The sequence below is a fragment of the Poromitra crassiceps genome (genome assembly GCF_964638095.1).
Source record: "Poromitra crassiceps genome assembly, chromosome: 7".
NCBI lineage: Eukaryota > Metazoa > Chordata > Actinopteri > Beryciformes > Melamphaidae > Poromitra > Poromitra crassiceps.
In genome coordinates this window covers 39,841,633-39,866,482 of record NC_139628.1, presented here as the reverse complement: position 1 = coordinate 39,866,482, position 24,850 = coordinate 39,841,633, and the positions used below count along the sequence as shown (strand labels likewise).

Genomic DNA, 24,850 nt, shown 5'->3' with positions numbered 1-24,850 from the left:
CACGCCCTCATCCGGGTTCAGGATAGGCCTAAGATATTCCCCATTCATTTTCCAATAAACGTCTGCAAAAATCCGTACAAAAATAGTTTTATTTGGTCAAACCAATATTCAGCTAGATTCAGAATCAGGGGAGACCATAGAACATTTCAGTCGGACCAACAACCTTTTTTTTGGGGGGTCGAGTGAATGTTCTATGCCGGTCTCTCCTGATTCTGAATATAGCTGAATGGTTTGACCAAGTAGAACTCATTCTATGAGGATTTTACAAAACATCTATGGGGAAATGAATGAGGAAGACGGTGTGACTTTGGCAGCCACATGTAAATGTGACCAACCCCTCCCTCACTAACGAGGAGGTTTGTTTTTCCTGCTTGGCGAATCTGCTTCATCAAATCAGCTGGACAGCAGGAGATGTTTGTTCATCTCATTCGGCGAGGTCACTCCTGCTGGTGAGTGGACTGGGTGCCAGACACCACTGGTTTGATTCATTGGCAACCATCCAGCCATAAGCCACAAGCTCTAAGTGGGATACCATTGGGGGAGATCATCTATCAAGCTACAGTAGACCTTGCTTTAAGGGAGGTCTGCCTTACTACAGTAGGATAAAAATACGCTGAGCCGCAGTAGAGAAGCACAACTAGAGTAATAAAAAGCTAAAAGGGTAGAGGAGACGTACAGGGAGGCAGAGAGGTATTTGATGAAGAGACAGATTGAGAACTATTTAGAGAAGATGGAGAGCGATAGAGGCGAGGGCGAGGGACAAAAATTGAGCCCCGCATGGAAATTGGGGGGGGGGGGAGCGAGAGAGCAATTCATCCAGAACATCTGCCAAATGTCCACACCTGCCATCTTTTTTTAACAACCGTTTCACATTCCGCCTTTTCGCCGACGTTTCCTCTCTGAGTGAGTTGTGTTGGGGAACCATTTAATTCCAACACCCCATATACGCGGCATTACATGTTCTGCTTTGGTAATGGCACGCACGCACGCACACACACACACACACACACACACACGCACACACACACACACACACACACACACACACACACACACACACACAGTTTCCATTAAGTGGCTATTTCTAGCAGAAATTGGCGCGACGGGGGAATCAAACACTCGGGCCACCATTTGAAGTCGTATTGGCGACACTTCATCACAGCCTTTCCTCCCAGTCCCTCGCTCGCCCCTCTCCTGCCCACTTATCTCCCTTACGCCGCTAGAGACCCCTCGGCCCTCTCTCTCCATCTGCCCCTTTACCTCTCTCTCTCTCTCTCGTAGTCATTCGTGTGCTCTCTCTCTCTCTTAATGACCTCCTCTGCTCTCTTGCTCTCTCTCTCCCGGTTCTGTAAGCTTCCCTTACCTTTGCCCATACCACTTCTCTCCTCAGCCACCCGCCCCCCCCCCCCCTCTTCCTCCTCTCCCTCTCAAATTCAGAGGCTTTTCAAGGAATTTCCAGGCCCAATTCCCTCAGATTCAAGGATCCCAATACGGCATCGTTGGAGGGTTAATTGGAACACGGATCATTTATATAATGAGAACTAACAGGCTTTACAGAAGCTCACAGACAATTAAAAATAGGCTTAATGGGTGACTGAACACTTCTCAACTGTGCTGCGTGACATTCATTGATTATTCTTGCACAAATTATACAATTCAAGCAATGTCACAACGACCCGCGTCGATTTATGTCTATTTTCAAAAACTTTCACGATTTACCGTCCATGGGAACGCTGCCTCTCCTCATCTCTTCTCTCAGTCTTCCTCCTCACTCCTTATCCTATCCCCTCCCCCCCCCCCCCCCCCCCCCCCCTCTCTCTCAGTCTGAGGCTTGGCGCTGCTACAGACAGACACACTCCTTTCCTCTCCTCAGGAATCACACACACACACACACACACACACAGAGAGAGAGAGAGAGAGAGAGAGAGAGACTGTTTTCTCTCTCTCCGCCAGACCAGGAAAAGGAAACCAAATAAGGACAAAAAAGAAAAAAGAAACAATGCAGACAAACAGATAGATGAGGAGGACTAGTGAGCGAGTGGGGGCAGGACAACTTGAAAGAGAGAGGGGGGGGGGGGGGGGGGGTGAGAAAACCTCCCTTAAGGGGGGAGGGCTTTCTAAAAATACAAGCTGGCGTTCCCCCGCATCACTTCCCCTCGGTCCCTTCTTTTTGGTCGCGTCCCCTCGTTCAGTCAGTAGCTGTTCTGCAGGATTAACATGACTTAAAATTCAATCAGCCTACAGCCCGATGGAGAGAGAGAGAGAGAGAGAGAGAGAGAGAGAGAGAGAGAGAGAGAGAGAGGGATGAGCGAGTGCACCCTCGCTGAAGAGGCTGCAGCTGCTGCGAGCGAGCGAGCGAGGGAGGGAACGACCAACGGGGAGAGAGAGAGAGAGAGAGAGAGAGAGAGAGAGAGAGAGAGAGAGGGATGGGTGTTTTTCTGCGGAGCTGAGATAGAGAGAGGGAGCCGGGCAGACGGAGAGAGAGAGAGATGTGACGGCAGGTCCGCGGAACGATCGGGAAAACAAGGTTAGTGATTCCATCTTTCCATCTGGTGAAGGGCAACCGAAAAAGGAAAAAAGGGTTTGAGAAAGATTGAAAGAAACAGAGAGAAAGGAAGAGAGAGAGAGAAAGGAGGACTTTAAGAGAGGACTCAAGAAAAACAGATTTTCAATTATGCACAAAAAAATGAAATGTCATGTTGAAAATAAAGCAGAGATGCTGCATAATACTGTATATGTATGACTGGCGTGCTGATACACACTGTAAGACACACACACACACACACACACACACACACACACACAGGGAGAGTGCAGCTTTAGGGTCGGTTAATGAGATGGTCTTAAAGGTGTTGGCTTTGGGAGTTTGATTGACGGGCCACAGAGGGAGGGAGGGAGGGCGGGACCTACGGACTGTCTGACATTCATGGCACTAATCAATAGCTTAGTTGTTTCATCGGGCTGTGTGTGTGTGTGTGTGTGTGTGTGTATGATTGTGTGTGGGGGAGACACACACAGACGGATGCTGTTTGCGCTTGCAAAGGAGTATCACTGCATGACTACTTAATGGATGTGTGTGTGTGTGCGAGCATGCGGAAACGCACTGTGCGACCCTGTGTGTGTGTGTGTGTGTGTGTGTGTGTGTGTGTGTGTGTGTGTGACTGTGCACGAGAACCAGCCGATGCAGCCTGCTGAGAAGCGTTAAGAGGGTCTCAGAACTATTGATTCACTTTGACTGACAGGTGAGAGAGAGCGAGGGCGGGGGAGAGAGAGAGGGAGAGAGAGGGGGGGGGGGAGAGAGAGAGAGAGGGAGAGAGAGAGGGGGGGGGAAAGAGAGAGAGAGGGAGAGAGAGAGAGGGTGGGGGAGAGAGGGAGAGAGGGGGGGAGAGAGAGAGAGGGTGGGGGAGAGAGGGAGAGAGATAAAGAGGACATGGAGGAGGGAGAGAAAAAGTGATAATTGTCTCAATCGAATATATGTGTCTATGTTGTTTTAGGGCACACACACACACACACACACACACACAACACAAGCAGTTCATTCAGTTCAACCTCTCGGGTTTCTCTCCTCTTTTCGCAGGTTTCTAGGCATCCCTCCATCTCTCCATCTTTCTCCCAAACCACTCCTTTTCTGCTCCAAGGTCATCGATGAATGACTCGTTCTATGTGGGAAAACACACACAGGACACGGCGGACCATTCCACAACACAAACCCACAAAGAAGAAAAAAGAGCAGTACGACAGACACACCCTGGAAACTGGAAATCACTCTGAGAAGTGAGGGATGAGAGAGAGAGAGAGGTGGGAGAGAGACTAAGGCGGTGAGAGAGTGAAGCGATAGGAGGAGAGAGGAGAGGAGAGCCGAGATAGACTAATAAATTAAGCAGCGATAGGGTCATATGAGCGGGAGGAGGAGAGAGGGAGCGAGGGATGAGGAGGAGAGGAGGTGAGGAGAGGAGGTGAAGAACGACGACGGACACTTTTGGGAAGTGCCTTATTCTCCCTCGGCTTCTGGAATAGCTCGAGAAAGAGGGAAGTCAAACGCGGAGGGGACCAAAAACCCACGAGGAAATAGGATTTGAAGCGGAGTGGATCCTGTGGATTTTTTCTTTTCAAGCTGAGGTCTCCATTTCGGAATACTGTGCCCGGGATCGAGCAAGTAATTCGGGATTTTCCAGGTTTTCAACTATAGAACCCTAAGAGGATATTGTGGGATTGGAATTTCTGCAACTCCCTGCTTTCCGACACTGACCTACATGCGCATTCTTTGATGTGTGCGTCGGTGTGTGTGCGCGGAGGGGAGTAGGATACGTTTGAGCACACAGACGCACACACATACGTGCACACGCACACCCTGCTGGCCCCCACACAAGGAGGAACACCTGGGGCGAGAGCTGTGCCAGACACACACACACACACAAACGCACACACACACCTGGATAACATGTGGAGCTGATTCGGACTATAGAGTCACACAGACGCTAAAGGTAACGTGCACGCTATTTCTGACACACTCACACACACACACACACACACACACACACACACAGGCATATCGGCACAGTTAAGGTGGGTCCATATTCGGATGGTTAGCTCTCTTGAGCTGAATCACTGAGCACATCAACGCAGTGAAAACCTGCATGGACCGGACTAGGAACTCAATGTTCTGATGCGCGCGCACGTACAGTATACACACACACACACACACACACACACCTATGAATAATAATGAACAGATGTGCATCCATAACAATAACAGCATAAAAGGCAGAGAGTGCACACAGACAGGAACACACACAGAGAGAGACACACACACACAGACCTACACAACGTAACACACACAGACCTACACAACCTAACACACACAGACCTACACAACCTAACACATGACAAACAGTTTATTTATAGGCTTGCCTCATGTCTCCCTCTCCTCATCCCTCTATTGCGTTCTCTCTCTGCACCTCTCGCCCTTCGTTTTGCATGATATATTAATAGGGATGTATGCATTAAAGAGACATACATATGAAGCAGCTGCCAGTGTGATAATATATGATCAGATTCACATCATTGCAATGCAGTGCGATTCCACACTATTTGATTCAACACAATGCAATTCAGATAGGATAGTTGACATGTGGTTAACTCCTTTAGCATCTCATGTCTGCTGTTTCCTTAAAGGCACAGGGCCTCAACTAACATCAACAACATTAGACTCATGCAAAGATGTTAGAAGTGATGCATCGCCAGTTCATCCCAAACTGTATCCGATGCACTTCAAATGCAATCTCACCATCCCTATACTGTACATCCCTACCACAAGAATCCTGTGTGTGTGTGTGTGTGTGTGTGTGTGTGTGTGTGTGTGTGTGTGTGTGTGTGCGTGTGTGTGCGCGTGCATGTGTGTGTGTGTGTGTGCGTGTGTGTGTGTGCATGTGTGTGTGTGTGTGTGTGCATGTATGAGCCAGCTGTCTTGTATCAGATTACTCACTAGGTGTGTCTCAGCTTGGCTTTCATCACCTCGTCTTTATGTAATCTCGCCTGGCGTGTTGTGTGCGTCTGTGTGTGTCTGTCTCTGTGTGTGTGTGCATGTGCATGTGTCTATGTGTTTACCTAGGGGGGGGTGTGTGTGTGTGTGTGTGTGTGTGTGTGTGTGTGTGTGATGGTACCGGCAGCACAGAACAATTCTAAACCCCTTCGTTTGAGGATTTTTACACAAGCTGTGTCTGTCTGCATGCACACACACACACACACACACACACACACACACACACAGGGGATCAGACTGACTCAGTGGATATATGGGAGGATAAGCGGGTGATGGGAGAGAGAGACCGAGAGAAGGAGCGAGGGAGAAGTTAAGAGAGGAGAGAGAGAGAGAGGAGGTGAGGGGGGGTCGAGGTGCAACAGAGGTTAGGTGAATGGATGAGATGGAGTGATAATGGACTTCATCAAGAGAGAGCGAGTCAAGGAGAGACACCGAGATGGATCACAATGAGAAATGGGAGAAGAGAGTGACTGGACCGATGCAGGGGTTATGGCTGGAGAGATGGAGGCATAGATGAAATGATAGAAGACAAGAGAGGAGATAAAAGGATAGAGAGAGAGTGACTGGACCGATGGAGGGGTTATGGCTGGAGCGATGGAGGGATAGATGAAATTATAGAAGATAAAAGGAGAGAGAGAGGAATGGAGCGGTAAATTGGAGGGCATGACGATAGTCTGGAAGAAAAATGAGAAATGAAAAGGATTGTGGGCCACAGAGCGAGATCTAAAAGAAAATAAAAGTATAAAGGCTCGATAAGTTCAATGATAGTGAGACGAGAGATAGCAGGACTTAGGAGATTTTTTAGATGGCCAAGCTTACGTGAAGAGTAAAAACTATGATGTGGAAGTTTAAAAAATGAGACATATTCAGGCTAAAATGATAAATCAATGGTGATTTACAGTAGGAGATATAGAGGGATATATGGCTGGAAAACTATTAGAAATGACTGATAGCCATCATTATATTGCTTCCTAGATATATCATTACATTAGTCTTCCATGACCTCCAGAAAGTCTGCAAAAGATCAGTAACACCAGTAATGAACTACCGTATTTCTTCTAATATCCGCCGGGACTCTATCTTCCACCGGGGGTCTGACCCGATTTAGTATAGTAAACACTGGTCTCGATTAAACGCCGGGGTGTTTATTAGATTTTTTTCATTACAGTATGTTTTTGTGTTTAATTAATTCAGTCACTTACAGCATTGGTTCCCAAACTGCGGTCCGCCTGGTGGTCCGCCAGAGAATTGCAAAAAAAAAAAAAAACGTTTTTACAGAAAACAGTTTTTACATACACATTAACCCTTAGGAGTCGCTGGATTGGGCGGATTTTCAGAAATATCGCGACATTTGGGGAACGTCACAATTTTGAACATTTACTTTCAGAGGCTCCAGCAGGCTCAGTTTTAAAGCCAGAGTGAAGTTTCTGGTATGAAACTAGAAGACTTAAGGAATCGATTTGTACCAACCATGTCATGCTAGCTTGTCAGGAAGGTAGCTAAATAACACTCCAAATTTAGGCTAAATTTTGTCAAGGGAAAAAACATTTTCAAAGGGGTCCTCTTTTTCACAGCCTAATGTTGGCAGGTGTGTGTGTGTGTGTGTGTGTGTGTGTGTGTGTGTGTGTGTGTGTGTGTGTGTGTGTGTGTGTGTGTGTGTGTGCCCGTTTTGAACCAGTTTTAGTAACCTTATATTGTAATTTAGCCTTTCTGCTGTTGTGCTATTGCATAGTTAAATCAACAAATGTTATTTGATTGGGCGGGGGGGGGGGGTTGGTATACACAGTGGAAGTGGTCCCTGGGAAATTTGGTTTGGTATGTAGTGGTACTTGGACGGAAAAGTTTTGGGAACCCCTGACTTACGGTAATGACGTGTGATTTGGCGGAAGTCAGGCATCTACCCCCTGTCAGACAATGTGATGCTTTGTTTATACATAACCGACATGTTTCAAGTATGCATACTGCATTGTTTGATGATACAGATTGTACAGCGGGAGTACAGAAATAGTCAACGTGTCATACTGGAGACGCTGTCTGCACACTTGAGCAAGTCCACAAGTCAACACTGTCGCACCTTCTAAAAGTGCATTTCTGTCAGCGGAAAAGCAAACATAAATGCAGGGGGGCCTGCTGCACTGCCGTGGCAGCACTGAGGGGGGAGGCTTTTTTAAAGAACAAAGAAACATTCAATTAACAAAAGCCCCCCCTCCCACTTACCGCTGTGGCATTACTGCAGCACTACCGCAGCAAAGTAGCCAAACTAATTGAATAACAACTGTACCAGGTAGTTGCCAATTATCTAGCACAAGCTCAGGAAAGGTCTCATCATAATTCCATAATTGGCTGATGATAGCGATCGTCTGTTAAGAATAGGTGTCACATGGTTGACTGAAAATGGAATTAAATAAAACTATTTTCCCCATTATCTCGTTAATGCTCTCTGTGTGGCTTGCCGTTACAAAGGGAGAGTGTCATTCTGTAGGGAGAACAGATAGTACGCTCACTGATAAGGTAGAAAACCTGGCCGACATGGACAGACAGGCCAATGAATGGGACGTATGGAGGAAATGGACCATGTATGGATGAATAGAAGAGAAAATAATGGGACCCTATGGCGGATCAAGGAATAAAGCGGGACCGATAAGAGAGAAGGGACGGGGGGACGAGGAGGAGACAAGGACAAACCGATGCAGGGATCAAAAGGATGAGTGACCGAGCGATGGAGAGACAACAAGGGTCGAGTGGGTGGAGGACAGGGGTGAAGGAGGATTAAGAGGAACAGATGAAGACAGACGGGTGAAAAGAAGACAGAGAAGACTTTCAATCCATGAGAGAAGTGACGAAGAAGGTTTTTCCTGGCTCAGAATGGGCCTTGGGGGGGGGGGGGGTGGAGGGGGTGACTTTTGGCTTAGTGTATAGTCAGGGTTATTATGAAGACAAATATATCAGTCATGTCATTGACAGCACCCTGCTGTCATCATCGTACAAATGTGAGACTTTAACATTGATACAGTAAAAAGAAAAAGAAAGAAAAAGATGCTAGATTTTGAGTTGGTGTACTGTGTAGTCAGGGTTGTCCTGATCTCAAATATATCAGTCATTGTCAGAACTGTGTTTTTACAGCAGCCAACGTTTTAGAGAGGAAGCCATTTTGAAGGTACAAATGAGAGACTTTCACTTTGAAATTCTCTAAAATGATACAGTAGAAATGCGTGATTTTGAGTTAGTATGCAGTCAGGGTTGTCCTGAACTCAAATATATCAGGCCTTTGGGAGGTTGCTTGGGTATATGGGGGGTGGGTTGGCTAAAACCTCTTTGGGGGGAGGGGGCAGGAAAAAGCCTGCGTGAGACACGGCTGATCTCGGCAAAGTGCCACTTGGTGTAGCTGGATGGAGAGCTGTCAAACAGTGGACGGATGGATAGGTGTCAGTAGAAAGAGAGCTGAAAGGCTGGCCTGATAACGTGTGTGTGTGTGTGTGTGTGTGTGTGTGTGTGCGCGCGCGTGTGTGTGTATGTGTGTGTGTGTGTGTGTGTGTGTGTGTGCGTGTGTGTGTGTGTATGTGTGTGTGTGTGTGTGCGTGTGCGCGCGTGTGTGTGTGTGTGTGTGTGTGTGTGTGTGTGTGTGTGTGCGCGTGCGCGTGTGCGTGTGCGTGTGCGTGTGTGTGTGTGTGTGTGTGTGAGGGGATAGACAGAGCGATGGGGGATGAAAGGATGAGACCGCAGGCTGATGTGATCAGCGGAGGAGTGGACTGCAGGTGATGGACAGGGAGAGCAAGAACCACGGAGGGAACCACAGATCAGCAGTGTGAGAGGAGGTGGTTGGAACAAGCAGTATAGAAGAAAATATAATAACCCCCGTAAAAAATATCCAAATATCCAAAAGTCTATTGGCTATTCGTGCAGAGAAGTCATTAAAGTGGCTTAGCTATTTGAGCGTCATTATCTGAGTGGAAGCAAGCTGGATGGGTGTGTTTGTCCCAGAGTCTTGTCATGGCGTACACTGGTAATATATAAACACTGGCTTCTAAGTAAATGTTCAGATCTTTTCCCCAATAGTCTGCTAATTCCAGGGTGTGAGGTCACAAATAAATAAGGTAAAGGCATTTTTGCCATCTTTGACTTGAGGTTCACACGGACCGTGGAAACAGCACGTCAATCCTACCTTATGAACTACAAGTCAATTAGACGCTGGCTTTTGGGAGAAGGTCTCACTCATACAAAGGTAAAAGGGGACCCCCAAAAGGGGGTAGCTCGCCCTCTTTTGTATGTTTTCCAAATTACAAATGCTCCAGAGTATAATTATGTAAATAAGACAATTCACTTATGAGTTGTGATGCCACAGAGTGGCTAAATGCTGAGGACAGCATTGTGTAAATAAGTAGTACGGCGCTGAGGTGGGTCGGCTGGGGCGGCTGGGGCGGCTTTAGCTCAGGAGGTAGAGCGGGTCGGCCAATGACGCAAGGGTTGGCGGTTCGATCCTCGCTCCCTCCCAGCTGCTGTCGTTGTGTCCTTGGGCAAGACACTTAACCCTCCTTGCTCCCGATGGTGTGTAGGCACCCTGCGTGGCAGCCTGCCGCCATTGGTGTATGAACGGGTGAATGTAGACTATCTACTGATTGTAAAGCGCTTTGGATAAAAGCGCTATATAAATGCAGGCCATTTACCATTTACCATTTTATAGGTGAAGTGCACAAAAGACTTGAATACTGCAGTAATCTTCCAGCCCTGAAGATGGGTAAAAGGCAAAGGATAAGCCTGACTGCAATAATTGAGTCATTGAGATATTATGCCTCCATCTTGGAAAAATGAAGCCAACAGGGAAGTACAGTACCAAAAACTGCAGTTCCTTGAATAGTCACTTGAGGCTGGCTGCAAAAGTGAGTAACTCCCTATAGACCCCCATGTTAAAATGTCCAAATTTACAGCAGAACTTAACATGTTTTGGTACTCTATCTGTAGCTAGTTTCACCATTCATGACAACTGTACAAGGGGGTGAATTTTTATAACTCACCCGTTTATACAGTCTATGGCCTGACCTCACACTAGCTGCTTCTGTTTATACAGTCTATGGCCTGACCTCACACTAGCTGCTTCTGTTTATACAGTCTATGGCCTGACCTCACACTAGCTGCTTCTGTTTATACAGTCTATGGCCTGACCTCACACTAGCTGCTTCTGTTTATACAGTCTATGGCCTGACCTCACACTAGCTGCTTCTGTTTATACAGTCTATGGCCTGACCTCACACTAGCTGCTTCTGTTTATACAGTCTATGGCCTGACCTCACACTAGCTGCTTCTGTTTATACAGTCTATGGCCTGACCTCGCACTAGCTGCTTCTGTTTATACAGTCTATGGCCTGACCTCGCACTAGCTGCTTCTGTTTATACAGTCTATGGCCTGACCTCGCACTAGCTGCTTCTGTTTATACAGTCTATGGCCTGACCTCGCACTAGCTGCTTCTGTTTATACAGTCTATGGCCTGACCTAGCACTAGCTGCTTCTGTTTATACAGTCTATGGCCTGACCTAGCACTAGCTGCTTCTGTTTATACAGTCTATGGCCTGACCTAGCACTAGCTGCTTCTGTTTATACAGTCTATGGCCTGACCTCGCACTAGCTGCTTCTGTTTATACAGTCTATGGCCTGACCTAGCACTAGCTGCTTCTGTTTATACAGTCTATGGCCTGACCTAGCACTAGCTGCTTCTGTTTATACAGTCTATGGCCTGACCTAGCACTAGCTGCTTCTGGGTCCAAACAACCAAAACACGACGTGTCAAAATGCCAAACTCCAGGCTTCAAAACTCCACAAAGCAATGGGTGACATCAGGGTGGCTACGTCCATGTTCATTATAGGGTCTATGTGTAGAACAATAGAGTGACTAAAAGGCCTGCTGTTTATGACAGGAACACACAGGACGAGGTGATGGAGAATGAAAAGGCGAGAGTTGACACTTAATGACAGGGAGGAAAAGGTGTTAATGAAGTGTGGGCTGGATGGAGAGATGGATGAGTGACTGGATGGATAAGTGAGTGGATGGACGGATGAAAGAATGAAAGCCTGATGTGACGCGATGAGTGCGAAGGGGATGAGTAAATGAACCGTTGGCAGTCTAATGCCATGGGAGGGAGGAAAGGGATAGAGGCATAGACCATATAAATATATGGACATAGTGACCGTGACGTCACCCATTGGTTTTTGGACTGGCATTTTGAAGCCTCGAGGTTGGCATTCTCACTGTCGCCATCTTGATTATTTCGAGCCAGAAGTGACATGAATTTGGACAAGACGAGCCGCAGCGCGGCCTGTTGTTGGTCCGTGATCGGCGAGGTGTGCGATCACTGGACAGACAACCTGTCAATCACGCCACAAAACAGTCTTTTCAATTGTCTATTTTACTCGAAATGGGACCATCATTTACTAAATGAACATCAGGCTGTATTGAAGCAGACTTGAATCTAGCGATTGAGGCCATAAACTCACTAGTAAAGTGTTTACTGAGGTCATAAATCAAGTGAGAAGTACAGCCATGTTCCCATTCACTTCCATGCAACTGGACTTCTTTTTACAGTCAGTGGAGCGGCCCCCTGCAGGCCATTTGAAAGAATTCAGGTTACTTCCGAATTGACTTCACAAACAGAGCTAGGAGACACAAAACTTCAGGAAGTGCGAGGGGAGGGGACAAATTAAAAAAAGAAGCAGGAAAGGTGGTCTAAAAAGAAGAAGCAACAAGCGATGGAGGAGGAAAGAAGTAAGGGAGGATGGAGGGATGAGAGGATAAGTAATTAAACTATTGACAGTCTGTTTAGGCACAGCAGGCGGCTGATGAGCAGAGCAAACTGTAACCACGGCAACCGCTGGAGACAGACGGGTGGGGAGAGACGGATACAGGGTGGGCGAGGCAGGCACAAGTATAACAGAGATGGAAAGAGAGAGAGAGATGAGCAGGGCTTCGTGAGGAGGATTAGAGAGAAGAGAGGCACAAGTGGGAAATGATGGACCAGAGGAGATGAGAGGAGGAGAGGAGATGAGAGGAGGGATGAGAAAAGGCATGAAGAGAAGAGAAGATGATGGAGAGAAGGATAGCTGGAAAGAAGAAGTCAATCTGCAGGTTTGAGAACGCCAAATTTAGGACTTTTTAAGACTACCTGGATTTGAATTTAGGACCAATTTAAAAACCAAAATAAGGATACAGCGAGCAAAACCGGCCTATTCTGACTGAACATAACTAATTAACCATCTGAAGCTATAAATGGGCAGCGGAAGAAAAGGGACAACAGAAAATTTAATGTTCAGGGACAGAAAGTCCAACTGTGTTCAATGAAGCTTAAACCACAAAAAAGAAATGTTTTGCATATTTTACTACTAACCCTGTTCTATACTAATCTAACAGCGGACAAAGATGTCCATCATTGCATGGTGAAAAATGAAGGCCTCTAACAAGTGGATTTAAGACATTTCAATTATTTTTAATGCATTTATTGCCTAGTTATTTTCAGACTTTTTCCAGAGTAGAGAGAGGGAAAAGAGGGCAGACAATTTGCATACTTGCACACCCAATCCAGATCAGAAATACCATAATGTTCTAAAATGTAGTGGGTGTTCGCTTTAACCTGCCTGGAGGAGAAGAGATAGATCACGTTTACTGCGCCGAGACAATTCAGATAGTGTCAGGTAATCTTCCACAGATACTATTTTCCTGCGATTGTCTAAGCAGCCAACTGGCATGCAAGAGGGTACAAAATGAGCTGAATATATACTACTGATTCACATCCAAACATTGCAGAGGATCAACGCGGTTTGAGGACATGTGCCCATAAGAACCAGCTGACTCACTGTCACATGATCGCCACACACAGCCAAAGATACCGTCACATGATCGCCACACACAGCCAAAGATTCGCATTACGAGTGCACATACGCTGGTGTCTGTCTGCATTACACAAAGTCACAACATGTGCGATGGGGTGTAGACGTGGAGCTGAATCATGGTGCAGAACACAGCGTGGGTGATGGCTGTCGGGATGAAGCTGGCTTGTTCTTAGCGTATATGGTCTAACTTTGACAGCCGGGCAGAGAGCGTCCTTGCCTGTATCAGCATTGTAATACATTAGCATTTATAAGAAGAACCTCCAGGGAAGCCAGTTTCCCCGGCGGCCTCACGGCAGCCCGGTGCTGACTTGGCTTTGTTAGTGTGGAGGAACAGAGGGGAAGGCTGTTTGTGGTGTGTTGTAGTCAGTGTGTTTGTTGTGTGTTGTAGTCAGTGTGTTTGTTGTGTGTTGTAGTCAGTGTGTTTGTTGTGTGTTGTAGTCAGTGTGTTTGTTGTGTGTTGTAGTCAGTGTGTTTGTTGTGTGTTGTAGTCAGTGTGTTTGTTGTGTGTTGTAGTCAGTGTGTTTGTTGTGTGTTGTAGTCAGTGTGTTTGTTGTGTGTTGTAGTCAGTGTGTTTGTTGTGTGTTGTAGTCAGTGTGTTTTGTTGTGTGTTGTAGTCAGTGTGTTTTGTTGTGTGTTGTAGTCAGTGTGTTTGTTGTGTGTTGTAGTCAGTGTGTTTTGTTGTGTGTTGTAGTCAGTGTGTTTGTTGTGTGTTGTAGTCAGTGTGTTGTAGTCAGTGTGTTTGTTGTGTGTTGTAGTCAGTGTGTTTGTTGTGTGTTGTAGTCAGTGTGTTTGTTGTGTGCTGTAGCCAGTGTGTTTGTTGTGTGTTGTAGTCAGTGTGTTTGTTGTGTGTTGTAGTCAGTGTGTTTGTTGTGTGCTGTAGTCAGTGTGTTTGTTGTGTGCTGTAGTCAGTGTGTTTGTTGTGTGTTGTAGTCAGTGTGTTTGTTGTGTGTTGTAGTCAGTGTGTTTGTTGTGTGTTGTAGTCAGTGTGTTTGTTGTGTGTTGTAGTCAGTGTGTTTGTTGTGTGCTGTAGTCAGTGTGTTTGTTGTGTGCTGTAGTCAGTGTGTTGTAGTCAGTGTGTTTGTTGTGTGCTGTAGTCAGTGTGTTTGTTGTGTGTTGTAGTCAGTGTGTTTGTTGTGTGCTGTAGTCAGTGTGTTTGTTGTGTGTTGTAGTCAGTGTGTTTGTTGTGTGTTGTAGTCAGTGTGTTTGTTGTGTGCTGTAGTCAGTGTGTTTGTTGTGTGTTGTAGTCAGTGTGTTTGTTGTGTGTTGTAGTCAGTGTGTTTGTTGTGTGTTGTAGTCAGTGTGTTTGTTGTGTGTTGTAGGCAGTGTGTTTGTTGTGTGTTGTAGTCAGTATGTTTGTTGTGTGCTGTAGTCAGTGTGTTTGTTGTGTATTGTAGTCAGTGTGTTTGTTGTGTGTTGTAGTCAGTGTGTTTGTTGTGTGTTGTAGTCAGTGTGTTTGTTGTGTGTTGTAGTCAGTGTGTTTGTTGTGTGCTGTAGTCAGTGTGTTTATTGTGTGTTGTAGTCAGTGTGTTTGTTGTGTGTTGTAGTCAGTGTGTTTGTTGTGTGTTGTAGTCAGTGTGTTTGTTGTGTGTTGTAGTCAGTGTGTTTGTTGTGTGCTGTAGTCAGTGTGTTTATTGTGTGTTGTAGTCAGTGTGTTTGTTGTGTGTTGTAGTCAGTGTGTTTGTTGTGTGTTGTAGTCAGTGTGTTTGTTGTGTGCTGTAGTCAGTGTGTTTGTTGTGTGTCATGTGACATGAGGTAGAAAGAGCATGGGGAGGGCTGCAGGAAGAAAAGAATAACTTGAGACAGAAAGACAAATAAAAAGAGAAGTGAAGCAGTTTGGTGTGTGTGTTTCTGGGTGGTTGTTGTGTATAAGGGAAATCAATACATGCACCATTGCCATTCAGAGCCCTTGTTGGCATTCGACTGACCTGCTGTGCTGGATACAGACTGCTGATTGGCTAATTGTTCTCTTACGCGGGACTTCCCTTTAGAAAGTTGGGAACCCTGCTGAATCATCAAACTGTCACTCATACACACACACGCACGCGCGCGCGCACACACACACACACACACGCACGCACGCACACACACACACACACACACACACACACAGCTGCATCCTGCTGTGTCAGCCAATCAGGATCCATATAATTGGCGCCACAGGGTTTCTGAGTGGACGTGAGAAATTGACAAATCAGAGTGATGTGTGTGTTTGTGTGTGTGTGTGTGTGTGTGTGTGATGTGTTTCGACTGGCGTTTCTGGTGGATTCGCAATTTTTTTGTTGATTTATTTCATACACACACTCATTAGGAGGCAGGGAGAAGACAGAGGGTGAAGGAGAGGGGGAGAAAGAAAATGCAGCACATTATGTTCAGGGTGAATGGCAGGCCAGTTAGTTCATAACAGTTTTATGTTCAAGTGTGCATGTAGCATAGGCAGAAAGTGTGCGTGTAGCATAGGTAGAAAGTGTGCGTGTAGCATAGGCAGAAAGTGTGCGTGTAGCATAGGCAGAAAGTGTGCATGTAGCATAGGCAGAAAGTGTGCGTGTAGCATAGGCAGAAAGTGTGCGTGTAGCATAGGCAGAAAGTGTGCGTGTAGCATAGACAGAAAGTGTGCGTGTAGCATAGGCAGAAAGTGTGCGTGTAGCATAGGCAGAAAGTGTGCGTGTAGCATAGGCAGAAAGTGTGCGTGTAGCATAGGCAGAAAGTGTGCGTGTAGCATAGACAGAAAGTGTGCATGTAGCATAGACAGAAAGTGTGCGTGTAGCATAGGCAGAAAGTGTGCGTGTAGCATAGGCAGAAAGTGTGCGTGTACTGTAGCATAGGCAGAAAGTGTGCGTGTAGCATGTAGCATAGACAGAAAGTGTGCGTGTAGCATAGGCAGAAAGTGTGCGTGTAGCATAGACAGAAAGTGTGCATGTAGCATAGACAGAAAGTGTGCGTGTAGCATAGGCAGAAAGTGTGCATGTAGCATAGGCAGAAAGTGTGCGTGTAGCATAGGCAGAAAGTGTGCATGTAGCATAGGCAGAAAGTGTGCGTGTAGCATAGGCAGAAAGTGTGCATGTAGCATAGGCAGAAAGTGTGCGTGTACTGTAGCATAGGCAGAAAGTGTGCGTGTAGCATGTAGCATAGACAGAAAGTGTGCGTGTAGCATAGGCAGAAAGTGTGCGTGTAGCATAGGCAGAAAGTGTGCGTGTAGCATAGGCAGAAAGTGTGCATGTAGCATAGGCAGAAAGTGTGCATGTAGCATAGGCAGAAAGTGTGCGTGTAGCATAGGCAGAAAGTGTGCATGTAGCATAGGCAGAAAGTGTGCATGTAGCATAGGCAGAAAGTGTGCATGTAGCATAGGCAGAAAGTGTGCATGTAGCATAAATGTATGTCTGCAAGTCAGTGAGTCTTCTGTTTGAGAGGGATATTTTTAGGTTTAAGGATGGGATTTAGAAGTAGAAGTAGTTTAGCCAGCTCCCCTTGAGTGACCTGTGTACAGCTGCGAACACACACACACACACACACACACACACACACACCTCAAAAAGCCTCTCACAAAAGCCCTCAAGAAGCCCAAAGCATCAAACGGCATACAAAATGTCCAGACTTATTAGACGCGCTACACTCTAACGGCTTGGAATTGGGCTCAGACCGCAGGCTATGGCACTATCACATTTAACAAGGCAGGAGGAATCACTGCAAACTTTCAGTAGCATTCATGCACAAATCAGACACCGTTTTAAACTCCCGAGCAACGACCGAAGCAGGTACGTGTTACGTGTACATGTGACGGCACAGACTCCAAAACTACTATACTACTACTACATGATGCAGTAAATGGACTAATTCCAATAGGGGTTCTCTTTGTATAATTGCATGTTGAGGTCATATGGATTGACAATTTTGCTAACAGTGACCCCGTTCTGTCGCTTTTGTGCCTCATAGCCACTGTTAACCAACCAGAATTTGCTCCAATTTCAAAACCATATCACTGTCTCTCCTTGCTACAAGCTATCTCAGCCATCTCCATCACTTCACTCTACTATTTGATGTCATGTAATTTGGGAGCAAACCTCAAAGGAGTAGCATGTCTGTACACTATGTAGGCCATGAAAACCCACTCTGGTGTGCATACTACCCCCCCCCCCTACCCGCCATGTACAGCCTACTGCCCTCCCCCTCGCTACAGCCTACTGCTTCCCCGCTATGTACAGCCTACTGCCCCTCCCCCTCGCTACAGCCTACTGCTTCCCCGCTATGTACAGCCTACTGCCCCTCCCCCACCATGTACAGCCTACTGCCCCTCCCCCACCATGTACAGCCTACTGCTTCCCCTGCTATGTACAGCCTACTGCCCCTCCCCCACCATGTACAGCCTACTGCCCCTCCCCCACCATGTACAGCCTACTGCCCCTCCCCCACCATGTACAGCCTACTGCCCCCCCCACCATGTACAACCTACTGCCCCTCCCCCACCATGTACAACCTACTGCCCCTCCCCCACCATGTACAGCCTACTGCCGCCCCCCACCATGTACAGTCTACTGCCCCCCCCACCATGTACAGCCACCATGTACAGCCTACTGCCCCCCCCACCATGTACAACCTACTGCCCCTCCCCCACCATGTACAACCTACTGCCCCTCCCCCACCATGTACAGTCTACTGCCCCCCCCCACCATGTACAGCCACCATGTACAGCCTACTGCCCCTCCCCCACCATGTACAGTCTACTGCCCCCCCCCCACCATGTACAGCCACCATGTACAACCTACTGCCCCTCCCCCACCATGTACAGCCTACTGCCCCTCCCCCACCATGTACAGCCTACTGCCCCCCCCCACCATGAACAGCCTACTGCCCCCCCCACCATGTACAGCCTACTGCCCCCCCACCATGTACAGCCTACTGCCCCCCCACCATGTACAGCCTACTGCCCCTCCCCCACCATGTACAGCCTACTGCCCCCCCACCATGTACAGCCTACTGCCCCTCCCCCACCATGTACAGCCTACTGCCCCCCACCATGTACAGTGTACTGCCCCCCCCCACCATGTACAGCCGCCATGTACAGCCTACTGCCCCCCCCCCACCATGTACAGCCTACTGCCCCCCCACCATGTACAGCCTACTGCCCCTCCCCCACCATGTACAGCCTACTGCCCCCCACCATGTACAGTCTACTGCCCCCCCCCCACCATGTACAGCCGCCATGTACAGCCTACTGCCCCCCCCCCCCCCACCATGTACAGCCTAATACAAATCCTACATCAAAAGATGAATGTGTGGCAAAAACAAAGGCTGTCGGCTATTAATGATGGCCCTTGTCTTAAACTGTGTTACTGTGCAATTTAATCAGATGCTACTGTGCTATCGCCATCTGGAGTAAGGGAGGATCAAAACAGAGTGGTATTGAGCCACCTTTCTGGCACCAGTGTGACAGCCATCCACCAATGAAAAATGACTCCTCTTCCTAAAATATCCACACAAAGCGCGTCCCTATATACAGTAACAGCGTAGCAGAAGTGCCAGAACTATTTTCAGCATACTTTATGTCCCTCGGTTGCTCAGCTGCTACACTCTACCTTCGTTCTTGGCTCCAACCGCTTATCCGGGGTCGGGCTCGCGGAGGTAGCAGCTCCAGCAGGGGACCCCAAACCTCCGTTTCCCCGGCCACATTAGCCAGCTCTGACCGGAGCGATGCTGAGGCAGCGTGGATATATAATCTCTCCACCTTGCCCTCGGCTGCTGAACTGTATCCATCAGTAAAAGCATTATAAATGTAGGCTATGAGAACACTGCTGCCGTTTACAAAGCAACTGCAGAACGGATAATACTGAGATCATATTCTGCGGCTAGAGTGACGGCGTGTCAAAAAAAGCTGGGAACTGATGAAAACGCAGGCCCCACCCACCAAGCCAGTGCCAATGTCCTTTCTTCTTCTATGAATGTGGACTCAAAGGCTAGACGGGTCCTTCTGGTTGACACTGATGCAAGGAGATCTCAAGCTAAGGAACACTTCATAGTAGATAAAGCGTTACGCTAAAGGAGAGCTTCAAAACCAATCATTGTAAAGACCCCTTTCTGGCACTAGCCATTCCCATGAAGTGCCAAAGAAAATCGTTGTCACCTCTGTCGTTTGCCAATTCAATTTACCTCCCAGAAATCTAATCCCAAGAGCTGAGCAGTCATGCAGCCGTTCCAAAGGGGGGAAAACAAAATAATTACAAAACCTCAGGAAGGAGTGTGTGTGTGTGTGTGTGTGTGTGTGTGTGTGTGTGTGTGTGTGTGTGTGTGTGTGTGTGTGTGTGTGTGTGTGTGTGTGTGTATGTATGTGTATGGCACCCATAGATAAAATACCAAACTGCTCAGCCTGGTACACAGCTGATAATGAAGGTTTCAGAGCCCTCACAGATCTGTTCTGTTTTTTAGGTGCTGCAATCGTGGCTCCTTTCCATGTCTTGATGCTGATCTACAGCAGTAGATGACAAAACAGGGGTTTCAGCTGATGTTGTTGTACAGCTGGTTGTTGCACAGGTTTCTTAGATGTTTCCCTGGTTGGATTGGGGGAAAGCAAGGCCTCAGTTTTAACCCTCATGTTCCATTTCACTCGTTTTGTAAGTCCGGCCTCAAAGCCGCTTCATTCTCACACTCTGCCTCTCTTTCATGTGGTGCAGGTACAGAGTGTTCGGCTGGTTTGAGCACCTACAAAACACAACAAAAGCACACGCACTCACATACACACACACACACACACACACACACACACGCACACACGCACACACACACGCACTCAATATCCTATTTCCATGGACAGAAAAGCCTGTATCACGATGACATATCGTCATTTCTTTTTCAAGGGTGTGTGAGGACGAGGGAAATGCAGCATAGCTTTTTCCTTAGCTACTACCACTACTTTCTTGATGAGATACTAAGATGCTGTAAAAACCCTGCTCTTTCTGACTTTACCTCACTTGGTTACTTTACCTCATTAACAAGTGTCTCCCAGTCCTGGAACCTCTAATCTACACAGGACTCTAGCACAAGTGCCTTGTTGAGTCCCCAAATTGGGAGGGTGTGCTGAGATGCCAGCCTTAAATGGCAGAAAATGTGACCTATGAACATTAAGCACACACATCTATTTCAGTTGTTAGGCAGACAAGAACAATGCCGACTTATATTATGGTTCACTTACAAGTTTTTTCTTGCTCATCATTTCACAAATCTTCACACGGTTTTCCCAGTCTTATAAATCAGACCAGTGGGTTAAGGCTACCTTCTGGCTGCAGCATCCTGGAGTCTGCCTCCGCGCATACAGAGCTGAGAGAACATGTTTGGCCCCTAAAACAGACAAACTTCAAAGAATCCAAGGGTAACACTCTCTTATAGGCTTCCCCGCTTTACTCTGCCTTCTTTCTCTTTATTTCTAAGGTCATTCTAAGTTCATTGAAGATTGGGCTGCTTATCTACATAATAGACAGATCAAGTGCAATGGTCTGCAGTGAAAAAAAAAGACAAACTTCAAAGCATCCACCGATATTATGTAAGTGTTTTCTCCAAACAGAGAGGCTTACGGGACATTGCTTTGAAGTTTTTGCCATTTTAAAAGATGATAGATACGTTCAGAAGTCCTCAAGATAAGGCCCGACGGCCAAACTCATTTTCTGTGACAATTCCACTGTTCTATGATGAAACACTCATACCTCCAAGAAGTACATTTTCAGGCATTAAGGACGGGGCCAATTTCCAGACTGCTGAAAATCACCGGAGTCAAAACCGGAGTTGGGTTTTCCTGCAAAAGTTGGGACTTTCTATTTCAGCAAACTTGCATCAGAAAGACTAAAATAAGGTATATTTATAAAACGTCTTTCATTCCTAAACTGGTAGAGTGGTGGATCTTTTCCAGAGGGAAAGAGGTTGATGTAGGGAGTGGAAAAAAACATTGTTCCAGGAATAGAAAAAAATATTAAAATCTCTCAAATAGGATGGATTCCAACAGGATTTCGTGTCTAGAGAGACTCGTGCACACTGATACATACAGAGACTTGCTCATCACACAAGAACACACACACACGCACGCACGCACGCACGCACACACACACACACACACACACACACACACACACACACACACACACACACACACACAAGTTCAGGCGGGATGAGTTGAGTGGAGTGCCACAGGAGGACGACAGTTATTCTGGAACCCTGCTGTGAGCCTGAGAATACACTTGATGTTCTCCCGTCTCTCTCAGCGCTGCTCCTCTGTCCGTGTCCTCGGGCTCTTTCTCTCATACCATCTAACTCCAAGAGGTTCTCTCTGCTTTTCCACTCCACATATGATCCATATGATCCCCCAAGGCCATACCACTGAACAGACTGTGGAAAAAAAGACTTATATCACACACGCTTAACGTCTGCCATTGTATTTTGTGTTGTAGAGGTGCACGCAGTTGACGAAAAGCTAATGACTGGGATAACACGAATTTGAACGCCCAGTAGCACCACGTTTCTCACTAAAACACTCTCTAAACAACATGTAACCCAAAAACAAACCTGAAGATGGGGCACTTTTCTTTCCACAGTTCCTATTCTTTCGCCACGCTTAAATCAGAGTCATTTGTTGTGATGGTCCCGATTCAATCGGGAGGCAACATCATCCATCATCACTCTCCAAGATCATCTGTATGACTGCCACAAACTATTGCTCCAATCTTGAAAAACGAGGCGCTCTCCCAACTCCCGTCTATAGTTGGCGCTGGAGTCATGTCGTCCATCCCTGGACCCTGTCATGGTCTGATCTCTCTGTTTATCACTCTTTACCTCAGCGCCGTTCACTCACATTCTTACAAATAGTCTCCCCCCCCCCCCGCGCTGTTTCTCCTTCTCTCACCCCCATTATACGCTTTACAAACACATTTTTAACACAGCTCTCACTCTCCGCCTCCTCTAATCAAATCCACGCCGTCCTCATCCCTCTCTCTGACAGTGACGGATGGCGGCCTTCACCCGTTTATCGTCTTTACATATTTCTCTGCCCATCCGCTTAACGACACACATTCATAGACCCTGACCATTGGTCCCCCTCTCTCTCTCTCTCTCTCTCTCTCTCTCTCTCTCTCTCTCTCTCTCTCTCTCTCTCTCTCTCTCTCTCTCTCTCTCTCTCTCTCTCTCTCTCTCTCTCTCTCTCCCTCAAACACTCATTTCGCTAGTCTCTTCTGTTTCCCCCCCCCCCTCACTCTCAACACATCTCCCTCCTCCATCTTGCTCATTCTTCCTCCATTTTCTTGTCTCTTCACCTCACTGTATTGGATGCTGGCTCTCTCCCCCTCTCTCTCTCTTTCTCTCTCTGCATCTCTCCCTCTAACACGCACGCTCTCTCACTCCGCCTCTACCTTCTTGTGCATTTTTGTCGCACTCTGTTTCAAAGTATTGTCACCCCTCTCTCTCTCTCTCTCTCTCTCTCTCTCTCTCTCTCTCTCTCTCTCTCTCTCCCTCTCTCTCTCTCTCCCTCTCTCTCTCTCTCCCTCTCTCTCCCTCTCTCTCTCTCTCTCTCTCTCTCTCTCCCTCTCCCTCTCTCTCTACGCCGTCTCTACTCTCTGGATGACTAAAAGAGGACAGAGAGCGACAGAGCGATGTGACATGAGGAGTGATAGTATGAAAAGGACGAGTGGGCCTACGGTACACACGCTTGCCGCATGAAGAGGCTACGTGGGCGTTCTTTTGTTCTTCGCCAGGTGAGAGTGGGAGTGTGCATGTTTCGGCCCCCCCTATAATTATGATTGTGTGGGAAGAGTGTTTTGGTACGCTCGTGGCTGCTTCTGTACGCAAGCACCCGCCTAATAGCAAGTCCTTTGGTGGTGAGCGAGTGTGTCTGCATGCACACTAATGAACCTTACGCTGTAGTATGATTGAACGTGTGTGTGTGTGTGTGTGTGTGTGTGCCCCACTGTACTAGATGCTGTACTACTAAGTTTTACTACAGTGGCAGCCAGGATGGAGCTGTGTGCATTTTTAACTGAAACTATGCCGTTTCTTTTTTGCTCAGCAAATGGACTTAACGGTTCGCCCGTTTCCAAATTGTGTACTCGCCCCCACCCCGTTTCTTCCCACCCGCCTCAAATCAAATGCACAACCTCTCCATCACCGGCTGGAGTCTATCTCACCTCCAGGCTGGTTGAAGCTGAGGCCACTAGGTGCCATGCATTCTGATTGAGGCCATGCGGTATAGGCTACCTACTCAGTGATTGAGGCCATGTGGTATAGGCTACATACTCAGTGATTTAGGCCATGTGGTATAGGCTACCTACTCAGTGATTGAGGCCACACGGTATAGGCTACCTACTCAGTGATTGAGGCCATGTGGTATAGGCTACATACTCAGTGATTTAGGCCATGTGGTATAGGCTACCTACTCAGTGATTTAGGCCATGTGGTATAGGCTACCTACTCAGTGATTGAGGCCATGTGGTATAGGCTACCTACTCAGTGATTGAGGCCACATGGTATAGGCTAGCTACTCAGTGATTGAGGCCATGTGGTATAGGCTACCTACTCAGTGATTGAGGCCACATGGTATAGGCTACCTACTCAGTGATTGAGGCCATGTGGTATAGGCTACATACTCAGTGATTTAGGCCATGTGGTATAGGCTACATACTCAGTGATTTAGGCCATGTGGTATAGGCTACCTACTCAGTGATTGAGGCCATGTGGTATAGGCTACCTACTCAGTGATTGAGGCCATGTGGTATAGGCTACCTACTCAGTGATTGAGGCCATGTGGTATAGGCTACCTACTCAGTGATTGAGGCCATGTGGTATAGGCTACCTACTCAGTGATTGAGGCCACGTGGTATAGGCTACCTACTCAGTGATTGAGGCCACGTGGTATAGGCTACATACTCAGTGATTGAGGCCATGCGGTATAGGCTACCTACTCAGTGATTGAGGCCATGCGGTATAGGCTACCTACTCAGTGATTGAGGCCATGCGGTATAGGCTACCTACTCAGTGATTGAGGCCATGCGGTATAGGCTACCTACTCAGTGATTGAGGCCATGCGGTATAGGCTACCTACTCAGTGATTGAGGCCATGTGGTATAGGCTACCTACTCAGTGATTGAGACCACGTGGTATATGCTACCTACTCAGTGATTGAGGCCACGTGGTATAGGCTACCTACTCAGTGATTGAGGCCATGTGGTATAGGCTACCTACTCAGTGATTGAGGCCATGTGGTATAGGCTACCTACTCAGTGATTGAGGCCATGTGGTATAGGCTACCTACTCAGTGATTGAGGCCATGTGGTATAGGCTACCTACTCAGTGATTGAGGCCATGCGGTATAGGCTACCTACTCAGTGATTGAGGCCATGTGGTATAGGCTACCTACTCAGTGATTGAGGCCATGCGGTATAGGCTACCTACTCAGTGATTGAGGCCAT

The 24,850-nt window shown here is 47.3% G+C and overlaps 1 protein-coding gene across 1 annotated transcript in view; it reads right to left on the bottom strand.

Moving 5' to 3' along the window:
* The window catches only part of LOC310779342 (pyruvate carboxylase, mitochondrial-like), a gene marked incomplete at its 3' end in the record, with an annotated part of 392,062 nt that overhangs the window by 92,664 nt on the left and 274,548 nt on the right, over nt 1–24,850 (bottom strand). The gene's annotated exons all lie outside the window — the stretch shown is intronic.